This window comes from Physella acuta, unplaced genomic scaffold (genome assembly GCF_028476545.2).
Source record: "Physella acuta isolate Inbredline_101_S28 unplaced genomic scaffold, ASM2847654v3 ptg000975l, whole genome shotgun sequence".
Classification (NCBI taxonomy): Eukaryota; Metazoa; Mollusca; class Gastropoda; family Physidae; genus Physella; species Physella acuta.
The window spans coordinates 1-15464 of record NW_026732492.1 but is presented as its reverse complement, the minus strand read 5'-3'; the positions used below and the strand labels follow the sequence as shown (position 1 = coordinate 15464).

The window sequence follows — 15464 nt, the reverse complement described above, 5'->3', positions numbered from 1 at the left end:
ATATATATATATATATATATATATATATACATAAATACACACACATTACTATACACCCTAAACCCCAGGCGTCGACTGACTTGTCAGTTATTAGAATTCTAATTTTTTAATGTTTGGTTGGTTTTACAACTCCCCTCTCCCACAGTTGCATGTAGTATATTTTCTATGTAGTTAGCAGGTTTACGTCAGGATTTCACCCCATCTTTGTCAGGATTGGTCAATTTTACTCTTAATTAAAAGGACTTTTGAACTCTAATTAATCATTTATTTAAGTTGAATATTTTTTTCTAAATATATTGTGCTATTTTTACCTTGGTGTCACCCCCCCCCCCCCCAAATATTGTCTATAAGTAGTTTTAACCCTATTCTATAAGAATATCATCTATCTAGTTGTTGCAAGAAAGGCCTACGTTTGGGACGAGCAGATCCTTCAGACAGCCCTTCCAATGCAAGAGAGAGAAGTAGGCTCTATTCGTAAAATGGAAAAAACTACGTTTTGAACCAGCAGAATTCAGATTGGTGTATTAATGTTTGAGGTGGTGTTTTGAGGTATTTTACCGACAAAATCCATTTATTATCCTGATTATGTTATGCTTTTATTTTTTAAAATAAGAATTTAAACATAATTTCACTCTTTATGCATCAAGGAAAAAACTTTGAATTATGTTGTTGAACATTTTACTAGGTTTTAACTTTTATTTGATAAAACTGTTTCACTAAAGGTTTCTCTACACATATTGGATTTTACTTGTGTCGTCACTAGAAAAATCAGAGTCGATATACTTTTAACTGTTCATATAGAGGTTTACACACTGAGGACATTCATTAGTTCATAAAACCACGCTGTCCATTTTCATTTAATTTAAAACATCAAACTTATTTTATTGATAGAAAGCATATTGTGTATAAATCTTTTAAATATATTAATGACATTATTTTTAACTATGAAGACAGTAAATAATAATACAAATGTAGATACTTTATAAAACAATGGATCCATTTTTTTTAAATTTTTAAACACAAACACATTCATCAAAAACACTTGTATTAAAATAATAAACCACCCAAATATATAAGTTTGTTACCTGCAATCATATCTATTTTTATTGACAATTGATTAAGTATTGAATTTACAATTCACTATTTTTCTAGCATTTTATATGGATCAAAATACTTTTTTTAGTTGTAAATTTAAAATGATTTTTTTGCTAAGCTTTACAAGTTAAATACTGTTACTACATTATACATATGCAGTATTGGATTTTAAATATATTTGATATTAAATTCAAACAATAAAAACAACAAATTTTCAAAAAACAATTAAAATAGTGATGTTAATACGTATTGTTAATATATTTACAGCTTAATGGCATCTACTTCTTAGATGAGAATAGCCGTAGGAGAAACCAAAGGACCATAGAAATTTAAAAAAAAAACTAACGAAATTATATTTAATTGGGAAATATTGAAGAATGCGAGAAAGAAGAGCCAAGAGAGTTATCCACTTCTAAAGCTCTACTTAATGTAAATTATCACCTCCTTAAAAAATTATTCAGGGGATACTATCTTTAAAGAAAATAATTAAGCCTACTTTTAAATGTGTACAACTTCTAGTATTGGCTTGCAATAAAAATGATTATAATAAAAATGTATTTGTTAACATAAAACAAATCATCGGCATCAATGGATGGGAAGTCTGATTTAAAACTAGTTGATCACAGATTGTGTCAAGCTAAAATTATTTTAATTTGGATTGTTTTCAAACATTCAAGTCCGCTGTTTCCCTCAGAGCTTTACTAGAACCTGGTTGCAGAAAGTAGGACAGCAAACACAACGCCCGTCTGAACAAGGGTTGATTCTGTAAACAATAGAGCAAGAAACATGACGATACTATAGTTGGGTTGTTTTTTTTTATCAAATTATTGTAACTTTAAAGATCTAAACAGAGTTTTATTTCTTTACTAATAGGTTTCAATTTTAAAGTACATAATCAAACAATTCAATTCAACGCATATATTTTTGTTTCTTAAATGCTGTCATAGTTTTTGTGTTTTTCCGTAGTTGGCACTTCGTGTGTTGGGAAAGTTGTACCAAACATTATCTTTACTTTCTAAAGTTTTTTTAATGTAACACACATTAAGTATCATCGAGAAAGAGAAAAATTATGACAATATTTGACGACATTTCATATATTAGATTTAGCTTTTGCAGAATTATTTCAACTTTTTGAGCAATTTCCGGTCACCGGAGGGAGTACGTTACTCTAGTTCCGATTTCTCTAAAACCTTCAGAGAATTTTATATCAAAATTTTATAAAGCAAATTCTAAGATCGTTTATCCTCTATACATTTTCTAAAAAAATCGAGCGCAGTTTTGCTACAAACTTCAACAGTTCTATAGTTTGATTCCATTTGTTACAGCTAAGTTTTAAGAATCGGCCAATGAGCGAAGTGGCCGGTCAGTTCACTCGTTAGTTAATACCACCTTTAATCGACCAGCCAGATAGGTGGTCAAGTCGGTAAAGCTCATGGTTGCTAAACCGAAAAGTCCCTCGGACAGATGAGGCTCGTTAGCTGGGGACAGCCACTCTTCTAGGAGAGACAACTCAAAAATCTAACAACTTCTGCCTTGTAGTTTTTTCTTGGTTGGACAAAGGCTATGGAAGCAAATCCAATAAGAAAAGTAGGCTGAAATCGGAGTCAATGGCCTCAATGGCCCATAACCAGTTGACACGCTTCATTAATTGTGTTTGGATGGGATCCCTTCCAACAATAAAATTTAGAACGAAGAAAAAGAAAAAGCATATATAATAGGAAAATCTTAGGAATTTATGATTCTATTTATTAAAAAAAAAATTGATGCCGCATTTATTTTTGTGTGTTGGGAAATTAAGGCGGCTGTGCATAGCGCTGATCTCACTTTCTTTTTATATATGTCGAGGTCAAGAAACATACGGTAGGTCTAAATAGACAGATTTATTCTTTAACTTAACAGGGACAAGCATAGCTTTTCTTGTATATTTTGCAATTATTCGTTCGGTTCAAATTCGCCTTCACGTTTTGACGTACAAAAAAAAAAACATACATAAGATAAACCATGTTTAGTAAATACTCCAGAATCAACAAAATAATACCTGCTTGCATTCGATGGTATCCTGCACTTGATGGCTGTGGACTTAGAGGATTCCAGTTTTCTGTTAAGACAAACAATTTTTAAGGCTTGTTTGATTGCTATTCATTTAATATATAAACAGCGTATTAAGTGATGACCTACACAAAAGCATTTACTATATGTGACAGTGAGTTGAATTGGGCGAATTAATTAATTGAATAGATGTTTCAACGTTGCACAATACACGATTTTTTAACATAAAAATAAAACAAATTGTGAAATGTTTAGCTTGGTTAGGTTAGTGAGGTTTGGTTTGGGTTATTTTGGTTTGGTTGGATTGGTTGGACTGGGTTGGGTTAACACGATAATTGGAACCTCTTTTTACTTTCTCGTATATACGAAGTATAGAGAAAGTCTTGTAATACGGAAAAACATAATTTTGCAATCTTGCCCGTATGTCTGTGTGTGTGTGTCTGTCTGTCTGTGTGTAAACACGGTAACTTGAGTACCGTTACAGCTAGGTTGATGAAATTTCATATATAAGTATTTTATCAAAATCGTAGATCCTGATCAACTTTTGAGCGATTTCCGATAACCGGAAGTGGTACTTTTTCTACTTTGAATTTTTCAAAAGCCTATAACTTGCGTACTACTTCAGATAGATAAATGAAATTTCACATGTAAGTAAAAAGCAATTCTCTACCTTTTGTCAAATTTTGAGTAATTTCCGTTGGCCGGAAGTACTAATTTACGCTATTTTCGATTTCTCAAAAAACGCATGTAAATTTATAAAGTACTAATAATATCCAGCACTTTTATGCACATTTTATTAGGCGTTCACTTGGTGTGCAATTCCTTTTTTTTACGAGATTCTATTCTATTATAAAAAGTTTAAGTAATTAAAAAAAAACTCATAAGGAAAAGCGTGGGCCACTTTAGTATTTATTGGATATCTTTACTAATATTTAGGAAGAGACCCACGCTTTTCTTTATAGTTATTTAAATAGTAGTCTATAATTTATTTTCTACTTTTTAGTGCATTAATACATAAAAGCTTGATATTAAAACGTTTTTTATGAATTTTTTTTAGTACATTACATGTTTTTATTTACAATAGAGTTTCATGACTAAAAACCATTGCGCACCTACTGAACGTGATGGCGCAGCTATTGAACGTGATGACGCGTGTGGCGTGGTTGGATAGACATGCCTACTAATTCGGTCCAAATTTTAATTAATTCAAAAAACATTAAGTAGGCATCCAATAAAGTCAAATTTAATTTCAGATTGCATTGTCTTCATGTCTTGACCCACGTGCCAACTGTGAATCGTATCGGTCAAGTAGAAGTGTCCGAATTTTCACTCCGGCGTTTCGATCTAGACTGACGACAGACAGAGAAAGTGAGTTAAATAAAAGCTTGTAAAAATGGATTACAAATATTGTCTATGTCCTGAGTTGCCATCCCTCGTAGTTTTATATTAGAATATTCGAGAAAGTTTAGGGGAGATCAATTCCGGTTTATTTATTTCTGTTGTCGGATTTCATAAATAAGTATTATATTGAAAAGTTGTGGGAAAACCACAAGTATTATATCGAACTTGTACTTTTCCATCAATTTTTAAGCTATTTCCGGCTCCTTTTTTTAGGTGGACGGGATTTTATATATACATACAGAATTTTATTTACTGGTTTCTGTAAAATGTAACGTGATTTTCAATGACTGTAAGCAGTAGTTTACGCTGTTTCCGATTTCTCAAAAATATATTATTTAACTTGATTCAACTGTCTATCGTCAGTCATTTGCTAAAACGTGCGAGAAAAATTGTGACCACTAATACGGAACCGATTTACTTCAAACTTCTCACGTAGTTAAGACTCGATATAAATTCACTGTAACAAGAATAATATTTAATTTGATTTTGAAATTATTTTTTTTTTTTTAAATAAAAAAACATTCCTATAGCCCGATTACACTGAAAGTGCCCTCCCCATTACTGTTAAATAAGAATATATTTGACATTTTAAAAGAGATCAATACCGCTTTATTTGAGAAATAACTTACCTGGTTCAATTTGACGGTTAAAGGTGTTGCTCTGTGCGATTAATGTATTATTACCGTATAGAAATTTTAATCGAAACCATCTCGAATGAATACTTCTCATCCGATTAAGTGCAAACCGGTATGGTGGTCCTTTATAACATGAGCATGGATTTTCTAAAAAGCCTGTACTAGACGAAAAACAATGCTCTGCTCTTGGACATACAGTCCACACATTGCAGAACTGAAATAGCATTCATTAAAAATATTAATTTCGCACGCAATTTTGTAGGTCAGCCAAAAAAAAGGTCTGTTTTTTTCCGGAACAATATACTCCAATATAATTTTAAACGGTATTGTTTACGTTTTCGTCAACATTAATGCACATGATTGTTAGGTTCTGAGGCAGGGTCAGGGTCGGAGTCAGGGTCACGGGTCACGGGTTACAGTCACGGTCATGGTCATGGTCATAGTCAGGGTCATGGTCAGTGTCATGGTCATGGTCATGGGTAAGGTCATGGACGTTCTCAAACTAAGCTCGTATTTAGCGTCATTACAACTATGAGATTAATGCCAACTTACATAATACCACAAGTCTTCGTCTTCACATACTTTAAGATCTTTTTGATAGCACTGAAAAGCAGTTAAGTATACACAATGCTCTATTTTGACATGTGGTTGTGAACGTTTGAAAGGTGCCCAAAAGTATCCGTACATCCGACCAGTGTACGCGCAGTACGTGTTGACACAGTCACGTTCGTAACCAATTATTAGCGCCCCGAATGATCTATTTTGGCACTCACCATCTGTTGAAAAAAAACAAAAAACAAAAAACTACTGGTATATCAAGACAAGTTTATTTTTGTTTTAGAAGTTTCTTCTTACAGATAATTTAATAAGCATATTGAAAAATAAAACATACGAGCAATTTTTTGCTTTGATTTACGAGAAAAGTTACACGAGTAACCAGATTCACGGGTTTTATAGTTCATGGCAAATAACACCCGACAAGCTTGCAACTTGCTTGGCAGCAATTTAGTTACTTAGTCTAACTCTTTTCAGCAATATTCTAAACAGAAGGAAGAAACAAACTACCGTAACAGATTTTTTTTCTTCTTCTTTGTTCTTAATTTCGTAATTTTAATTAAGTATAAGTTTCACTGGTATACTGGTTATGCGCCATTAAGGCCATTAGCTCCGATTTCAGCCTGCTTTTCTTTTTGGATTTGCTAACATAGCTTATTTCCAACCAAGAACAAACTATAAGGCAGCAATTGTTTTATTTTGGAGTTGTCTGTCCCCCAACTAACGAGCCTCATCTGCCCGAGGGTTCGAACTCGAGACTTTTCGGTTTAGCAACCATGAGCTTAACCGACTCGCCACATCTCAGATTTTTTAAACTGCCTATATATGAAAATGAGTAAAGCGTGCGAAAAAGCCAAAGGCTAGTAAAGAGAAAACCAGTCATGAAAATTGCATTATCTTTTAATTTATTTTGTATCCACAATTTGTGATTGATTGTCACCCCATATATCTTTGGTTTAAACACATCGGTTGTTCATGAATACATGACACTGGACTCTAGTTTGTGTAACTTGATAACTTTATTTACATGAGAAGAATATCTATAGATGAACAGAGTATCTCCATCACATACGCATACACATAAAGTATATCAGGACCAAGTGTGGTCAAGTGTTAAAGTTCAAAATACATTTGAGGACACGATTAAAATTCACACGGTTCTCGGACATAATCACGTGCTGCAGTCTTCTTTGATATTGTGGCCACTGACCACCTTAATTTACACAGCTTGTAAAGCCTACATTCACTCACTCCAGTCAGTGAACGATATAAAAAAAAAACAATGAAATGCAATGATTGATCGCTCACGCATTCACTACCTTTGGCCAGGTATTCGGCTGTCATACATAATTCACAACAATACAGCCTGTTACATATATGAACGCATATTTCTTATTTAAAATACGTAACAAAAACAGCTGTGATAGCAATAATGGGGTATGCTGGAACGGTTTCATGATACTTCATATAATTTCAAGGGAAAAGACTGCTTTGATATACGAACAATTTGACATACGAGCAATGTTACGTAACGAATTAATCTCGTATCTCGAGGTACCACTGTATTATCTGTAAATAAATTTACAGTACTCCTCATATAAAGGAGTGTAGACCAGTATGTAAAAGACACGGTAATTAATCAAGGAGAAATCGCACATACTTCAGCAAGAAAAGGCTTAAGAAAATTCCTGTAATAAAGAGACTCGCAAGGTAGAAAGATCAAATAGGGCTCAAGAAAATTCCTGTAATAAAGAGACTTACAAGGTAGAAAGATCAAACAAATCAACAGCAGCAGCTTCATTTCCCGGTACTTGGATGCTTCATTAAGCTTTTAGTTCCTGTAGCCTGACATCAGTACGTCATATATACAGTTGGGGGGTGGGGACTACAGAGCGGTCACTATCTAGGTGAGAGTGACGTCATTTGATGAGGACGAAAGTTTAAGGCTGATGAACAAGTGCAAAAAGGTTGGGTTAACGTACCTAGATCTAGTAGCTTCACTGAACGAATAACATAGCTGGAAATTCAAGCGACATCTTTTGATTTGACGTATTTATGGACACAGATCTGGCAACTACACATACTTTGTCCATACTGACACAACTTACTTTGTTCATACGGACACAACATACTTTGTTCATACGGACACAACATACTTTGTTCATACGGACACAACATACTTTGTTCATACGGACACAACATACTTTGTTCATACGGACACAACTTAACATACTTTGTTCATACGGACACAACTTAACATATTTTGTTCATACGGACACAACTTAACATACTTTGTTCATACGGACACAACATACTTTGTTCATACGGACACAACATACTTTGTCCATACTGACACAACATACTTTGTTCATACGGACACAACATACTTTGTTCATACGGACACAACATACTTTGTTCATACGGACACAACATACTTTGTTCATACGGACACAACATACTTTGTTCATACGGACACAACTTAACATACTTTGTTCATACGGACACAACATACTTTGTTCATACGGACACAACATATTTTGTTCATACGGACACAACTTAACATACTTTGTTCATACGGACACAACTTAACATACTGTGTTCATACGGACACAACATACTTTGTTCATACGGACACAACTTAACATACTGTGTTCATATGGACACAACTTAACATACTTTGTTCATAGCATGGATCTAGATTTTGATTTCTACATGTGAACGAAATAAATATGTTTATCTATGTCTAGATCTACGTCTAGTCAATGCTGAAGCTCATATTAATGCCATAGTTTTAAATCTAGTTATACTGAAAGTAGTGGACACATAAATTTAAATAAAATTGTGTTCGTATAAGAATGTCAACATAAACTACCTGTTTCCGTATAGCTGTGTATAGAAAAAACAGTGTGTTGAAGAACGCCTCACACCTTTCTCGAAATCAAATAGAAAGGTCCTGAAATCAAAATTCTACAATTTTGTTGGGTGTTAAATATTTCGGGAATTCTCATTAGCAAATTGGCGCGCACTTTTAGCTTTGTATATTGTAAACAACAGTTCCTATTCCTACATTAGAGAGCTTGGCTGTTATGGGATACAGTCTCACACATTGTCAACAACAGGTCCCAATACATTTGAAAGCTTGTCGGTTATGCGATACACCCTGACATATTATAAACAGTAGGTCCAATACTTTAGAGAGCTCAGCTGTTATGGGATAAAGTCTCACATATTATAAACAGTAGGTCCAATACTTTAGAGAGCTCAGCTGTTATGGGATAAAGTCTCACATATTGTAAACAGTAGGTCCAATACTTTAGAGAGCTCAGCTGTTATGGGATAAAGTCTCACATATTGTAAACAGTAGTACCCAGCACATTAACAACTCTTCTTTAACAGGATACATGGCCGTGGGCTAGGATGCTGAGAGACGGCACATAAGTAAAGAAACAAAAAGAATCATCTTAACACCTAGCAAACCATACTGCAGAAAAAGTGTTATTCATTTCAAACACAACACATACTCAACGTCATTTAGCTTCTCAGATACAATACACACAATTTCGTACTCCAAAACAAGATCGTTATTTACAACAGTGACAACAGACAAAAATCAAATCTTACCTACCACACACACCGTATCTACATTCCCCATAAATGGCATCACGACAGACACAAATATAATCTCTTTTTCATCAAGCTCCTTAACTTTTCCTTTTAATGTTTTGTAAAGTTTTCGTTGGTAAAGAAAATTGAAGACACTTTTTGTCCCAAATGTTTAACATTGAAGTTTTAATATACAACTGATGTAGAAAAAATAAAAGCTTTTAAATAAACTTAAATAAATGGTGGGGACCACTTAAATTTAAAAAAAAACCTTATTTATAAAAGAATGTTTACATTCTTTTGTGGACCTATAAAAATAGAAATCACATCATCAGAAATGTGAAACATATTTACAAAAGATTAATTATTCATATTTATTTATTTCTGTTTATGTTCTATGGACCTTCTAATGTGATCATGCATTTACTTTTATAAATATTGCATTGGAGTGTCTGGAAAATTGATGCAAAAAAAAAATCCTAGTTAGAGACACAATATGCATTTAACACGTGAAATAAAAGAATCTTTAAAAAAAAAAAAAAAGTAACTAGAAAGTGAATATTTTCAAAAATCAGAGTCGATATACTTTTAACTGTTCATATAGAGGTTTACACACTGAGGACATTCATTAGTTCATAAAACCACGCTGTCCATTTTCATTTAATTTCAAAAATCAAACTTATTTTATTGATAGAAATCATATTGTGTATATATCTTTTAAATATATTAATGACATTATTTTTAACTAAGAAGACAATAAATAATAATACAAATGTAGATACTTTATAAAACAATGGATCAATTTTTTTTTAAATTTCAAACACAAACACATTCATCAAAAACACATTTATTAAAATAATAAACCCAAATATATAAGTTTGTTACCTGCAATCATATCTATTTTTATTGACAATTAATTAAGTATTAAATTTACAATTCACTATTTTTCTAGCATTTTATATGGATCAAAATACTTTTTTTAGTTGTAAATTTAAAATGATTACTTTGCTAAGCTTTACAAGTTAAATACTATTACTACATTATACATATGCAGTATTGGATTTTAAATATATTTGATATTAAATGCAAACAATAAAAACAACAAATTTTCATAAAATAATTAAAATAGCGATGTTAATACGTATTGTTAATATATTTACAGCTTAATGGCATCTACTTCTTAGATGAGAATAGCCGTAGGAAAAACCAAAGGACCATAGAAATTTAAAAAAAAACTAACGAAATTATTTTTTAATTGGGAAATATTGAAGAATGTGAGAAAGAAGAGCCAAGAGAGTTATCCACTTCTAAAGCTCTGCTTAATGTAAATTATCACCTCCTTAAAAAAATTATTCAGGAGATACTATCTTTAAAGAAAATAATTAAGCCTACTTTTAAATGTGTACAACTTCTAGTATTGGCTTGCAATAAAAATGATTATAGTAAAAATGTATTTGTTAATGTTGTATCACATAAAACAAATCATCGGCATCAATGGATGGGAAGTCTGATTTAAAAGTAGTTGATCACAGATTGTGTCAAGCTAAAATGATTTTAATTTGGATTGTTTTCAAACATTCAAGTCCGCTGTTTCCCTCAGAGCTTTACTAGAACCTGGTTGCAGAAAGTAGGACAGCAAACACAACGCCCGTCTGAACAAGGGTTGATTCTGTAAACAATAGAGCAACAAACATGACGATACTATAGTTGGGTTGTTGTTATTTTTTTCAAATTATCGTACCTTTAAAGATCTAAACAGAGTTTTATTTCTTTACTAACAGGTTTCAATTTTAAAGTACATAATCAAACAATTCAATTCAACGCATATATTTTTGTTTCTTAAGTGCTGTCATAGGTTTTGTGTTTTTCCGTAGTTGGCACTTCGTGTGTTTGGAAAGTTGTACCAAACATTATCTTTACTTTCTTAAGTTTTTTTTAATGTAACACACATTAAGTATCATCGAGAAAGAGAAAATTTATGACAATTTTCGACGACATTTCATATATTAGATTTAGTTTTTGCAGAATTATTTCAACTTTTTGAACAATTTCCGGTCACCGGAGGGAGTACGTTACTCTAGTTCCGATTTCTCTAAAACTTCAGAGAATTTTATATCAAATTTTTATAAAGCAAATTCTAAGATCGTTTATCCTCTATACATTTTTTAAAAAATAAAGCGCAGTTTTGCTACAAACTTCAACAGTTCTATAGTTTGATTCCATTTGTTACGGCACAAGTTTTAAGAATCGGCCAATAAGCGAAGTGGCCGGTCAGTTCACTCGTTAGTTAATACCACCTTTAATCGACCAGCCAGATAGGTGGACAAGTCGGTAAAGCTCATGGTTGCTAAACCGAAAAGTCCCTCGGACAGATGAGGCTCGTTAGCTGGGGACAGCCACTCTTCTAGGAGAGACAACTCAAAAATCTAACAACTTTTGCCTTGTAGTTTTTTCTTGGTTGGACAAAGGCTATGGAAGCAAATCCAATAAGAAAAGTAGGCTGAAATCGGAGTCAATGGCCTCAATGGCCCATAACCAGTTGACACGCTTCATTAATTGTGTTTGGATGGGATCCCTTCCAACAATAAAATTTAGAACGAAGAAAAAGAAAAAGCATATATAATAGGAAAATCTTAGGAATTGATGATTCTATTTATTAAAAAAAAATTGATGCCGCATTTATTTTTGTGTGTTGGGAAATTAAGGCGGCTGTGCATAGCGCTGATCTCACTTTCTTTTTATATATGTCGAGGTCAAGAAACATACGGTAGGTCTAACTAGACAGATTTATTCTTTAACTTAACAGGGACAAGCATAGCTTTTCTTGTATATTTTGCAATTATTCGTTCGGTTCAAATTCGCCTTCACGTTTTGACGTACAAAAAAAAACCATACATAAGATAAACCATGTTTAGTAAATACTCCAGAATCAACAAAATAATACCTGCTTGCATTCGATGGTATCCTGCACTTGATGGCTGTGGACTTAGAGGATTCCAGTTTTCTGTTAAGACAAACAATTTTTAAGGCTTGTTTGATTGCTATTCATTTAATATATAAACAGCGTATTAAGTGATGACCTACACAAAAGCATTTACTATATGTGACATTGAGTTGAATTGGGCGAATTAATTAATTGAATAGATGTTTCAACGTTGCACAATACACGATTTTTTAACATAAAAATAAAACAAATTGTGAAATGTTTAGCTTGGTTAGGTTAGTGAGGTTTGGTTTGGGTTATTTTGGTTTGGTTGGATTGGTTGGACTGGGTTGGGTTAACACGATAATTGGAACCTCTTTTTACTTTCTCGTATATACGAAGTATAGAGAAAGTCTTATAATACGGAAAAACATAATTTGGCAATCTTGCTCGTATGTCTGTGTGTGTGTCTGTCTGTCTGTGTGTAAACACGGTAACTTGAGTACCGTTACAGCTAGGTTGATGAAATTTCATATATAAGTATTTTATCAAAATCGTAGATCCTGATCAACTTTTGGGCGATTTCCGATAACCGGAAGTGGTACTTTTTCTACTTTGAATTTTTCAAAAGCCTATAACTTGCGTACTACTTCAGATAGATAAATGAAATTTCACATGTAAGTAAAAAGCGATTCTCTACCTTTTGTCAAATTTTGAGTAATTTCCGTTGGCCGGAAGTACTAATTTACGCTATTTCCGATTTCTCAAAAAACGCATGTAAATTTATAAAGTACTAATAATATCCAGCACTTTTATGCACATTTTATTAGGCGTTCACTTGGTGTGCAATTCCTTTTTTTTACGAGATTCTATTCTATTATAAAAAGTTTAAGTAATTAAAAAAAAACTCATAAGGAAAAGCGTGGGCCACTTTAGTATTTATTGGATATCTTTACTAATATTTAGGAAGAGACCCACGCTTTTCTTTATAGTTATTTAAATAGTAGTCTATAATTTATTTTCTACTTTTTAGTGCATTAATACATAAAAGTTTGTTATTAAAACGTTTTTTATGAATTTTTTTAGTACATTACATGTTTTTATTTACAATAGAGTTTTATGACTAAAAACCATTGCGCACCTACTGAACGTGATGGCGCAGCTATTGAACGTGATGACGCGTGTGGCGTGGTTGGATAGACATGCCTACTAATTCGGTCCAAATTTTAATTAATTCAAAAAACATTAAGTAGGCATCCAATAAAGTCAAATTTAATTTCAGATTGCATTGTCTTCATGTCTTGACCCACGTGCCAACTGTGAATCGTATCGGTCAAGTAGAAGTGTCCGAATTTTCACTCCGGCGTTTCGATCTAGACTGACGACAGACAGAGAAAGTGAGTTAAATAAAAGCTTGTAAAAATGGATTACAAATATTGTCTATGTCCTGAGTTGCCATCCCTCGTAGTTTTATATTAGAATATTCGAGAAAGTTTAGGGGAGATCACTTCCGGATTATTTATTTCTGTTGTCGGATTTCATAAATAAGTATTATATTGAAAAGTTGTGGGAAAACCACAAGTATTATATCGAACTTGTACTTTTCCATCAACTTTTAAGCTATTTCCGGCTCCTTTTTTTAGGTGGACGGGATTTTATATATACATACATAATTTTATTTACTGGTTTCTGTAAAATGTAACGTGATTTTCAATGACTGTAAGCAGTAGTTTAAGCTGTTTCCGATTTCTCAAAAATATATTATTTAACTTGATTCAACTGTCTATCGTCAGTCATTTGCTAAAACGTGCGAGAAAAATTGTGACCACTAATACGGAACCGATTTACTTCAAACTTCTCACGTAGTTAAGACTCGATATAAATTCACTGTAACAAGAATAATATTTAATTTGATTTTGAAATTATTATTTTTTAAATAAAAAAACATTCCTATAGCCCGATTACACTGAAAGTGCCCTCCCCATTACTGGTCATGGTCATGGTCATGGTCATGGTTAAGGTCATGGACGGTCTCAAACTATGCTCGTATTTAGCGTCATTACAACTATGAGATTAATGCCAACTTACATCATACCACAAGTCTTCGTCTTCACATACTTTAAGATCTTTTTGATAGCATTGAAAAGCATATAGGTATACACAAGGCTCTATTTCGACATCTGGCGGTAAACGTTTGAAAGGTGTCCAAAAGTATCCGTACATCCGACCAGTGTACTCGCAGTAAGTATTGACACAGTCACGTTCGTAACCAATCATAAGCGCCCCGAATGATCTATTTTGGCCCTCAGCTGTTGGAAAAAAAAAGAAAAAACTACTGGTATATCAAGACTAGTTTATTTTTGTTTTAGAAGTTTCTTGTTACAGATAGTTTAATAAGCATATTGAAAAGTAAAACAGTGTTATCTTTACATACGAGCAATTTTTTGCTTTGATTTACGAGAAAAGTTAGAGACACGAGTAACCAGATTCACGGGTTTTACAGTTCATGGCAAATAACACCTGACAAACTTGCCACTTGCTAGGCAGCAATTTAGTTACTTAGTCTAACTCTTTTCAGCAATATTCTAAACAGAAGGAAGAAACAAACTACCGTAACAGATTTTTTTCTTCTTCTTCGTTCTTAATTTCGTAATTTTAATTAAGTATACGTTTCACTGGTATACTGGTTGTGCGCCATTAAGGCCATTAGCTCCGATTTCAGCCTGCTTTTCTTTCTGGATTTTCTAACATAGCCTATTTCCAACCAAGAACAAACTATAAGGCAGCAATTGTTTGATTTTGGAGTTGTCTGTCCTCAAATAACCAGCCTCATCTGCCCGAGGGTTCGAACTCGAGACTTTTCGGTTTAGCAACCATGAGCTTCAACGTCTCGACCACACCTCAGATTTTTTAAACTCCTACATATGAAAATGAGTAAAGCGTGCGAAAAAGCTAAAGGCTAGTAAAAAGAAAACCAGTCATGAAAATTTTAAAAAATAATAAATTATCGAGTAGCATTTAAGTTCAACTATATTTAGTACAGTTTACGTTCTATTAAGTTTAGGGATAAAGCTTAGCATTAAATAGACTTGAAAAGCTGTTCCTATGGGTAACAAATGGTTGTTGCCAGAAAGCATATTTTTCAATCATAATTGAATATTTTATAACATTTGTGAAATAAGTACAAAATGATTTCCTGATTC

General features: G+C 32.9%; 1 long non-coding RNA gene across 1 annotated transcript; it reads right to left on the bottom strand.

The window, feature by feature from the left end:
- Positions 1-1449: 1449 nt before the first annotated feature.
- Positions 1450-5376, bottom strand: LOC131954129 (uncharacterized). The gene is made up of 3 exons (XR_009388736.1): positions 5175-5376; positions 3134-3193; positions 1450-1858 (listed from the first exon to the last, which is right to left on the bottom strand). It is a non-coding gene; the product is annotated as an uncharacterized LOC131954129 (long non-coding RNA).
- Between the last annotated feature and the right edge of the window lie 10088 nt (positions 5377-15464).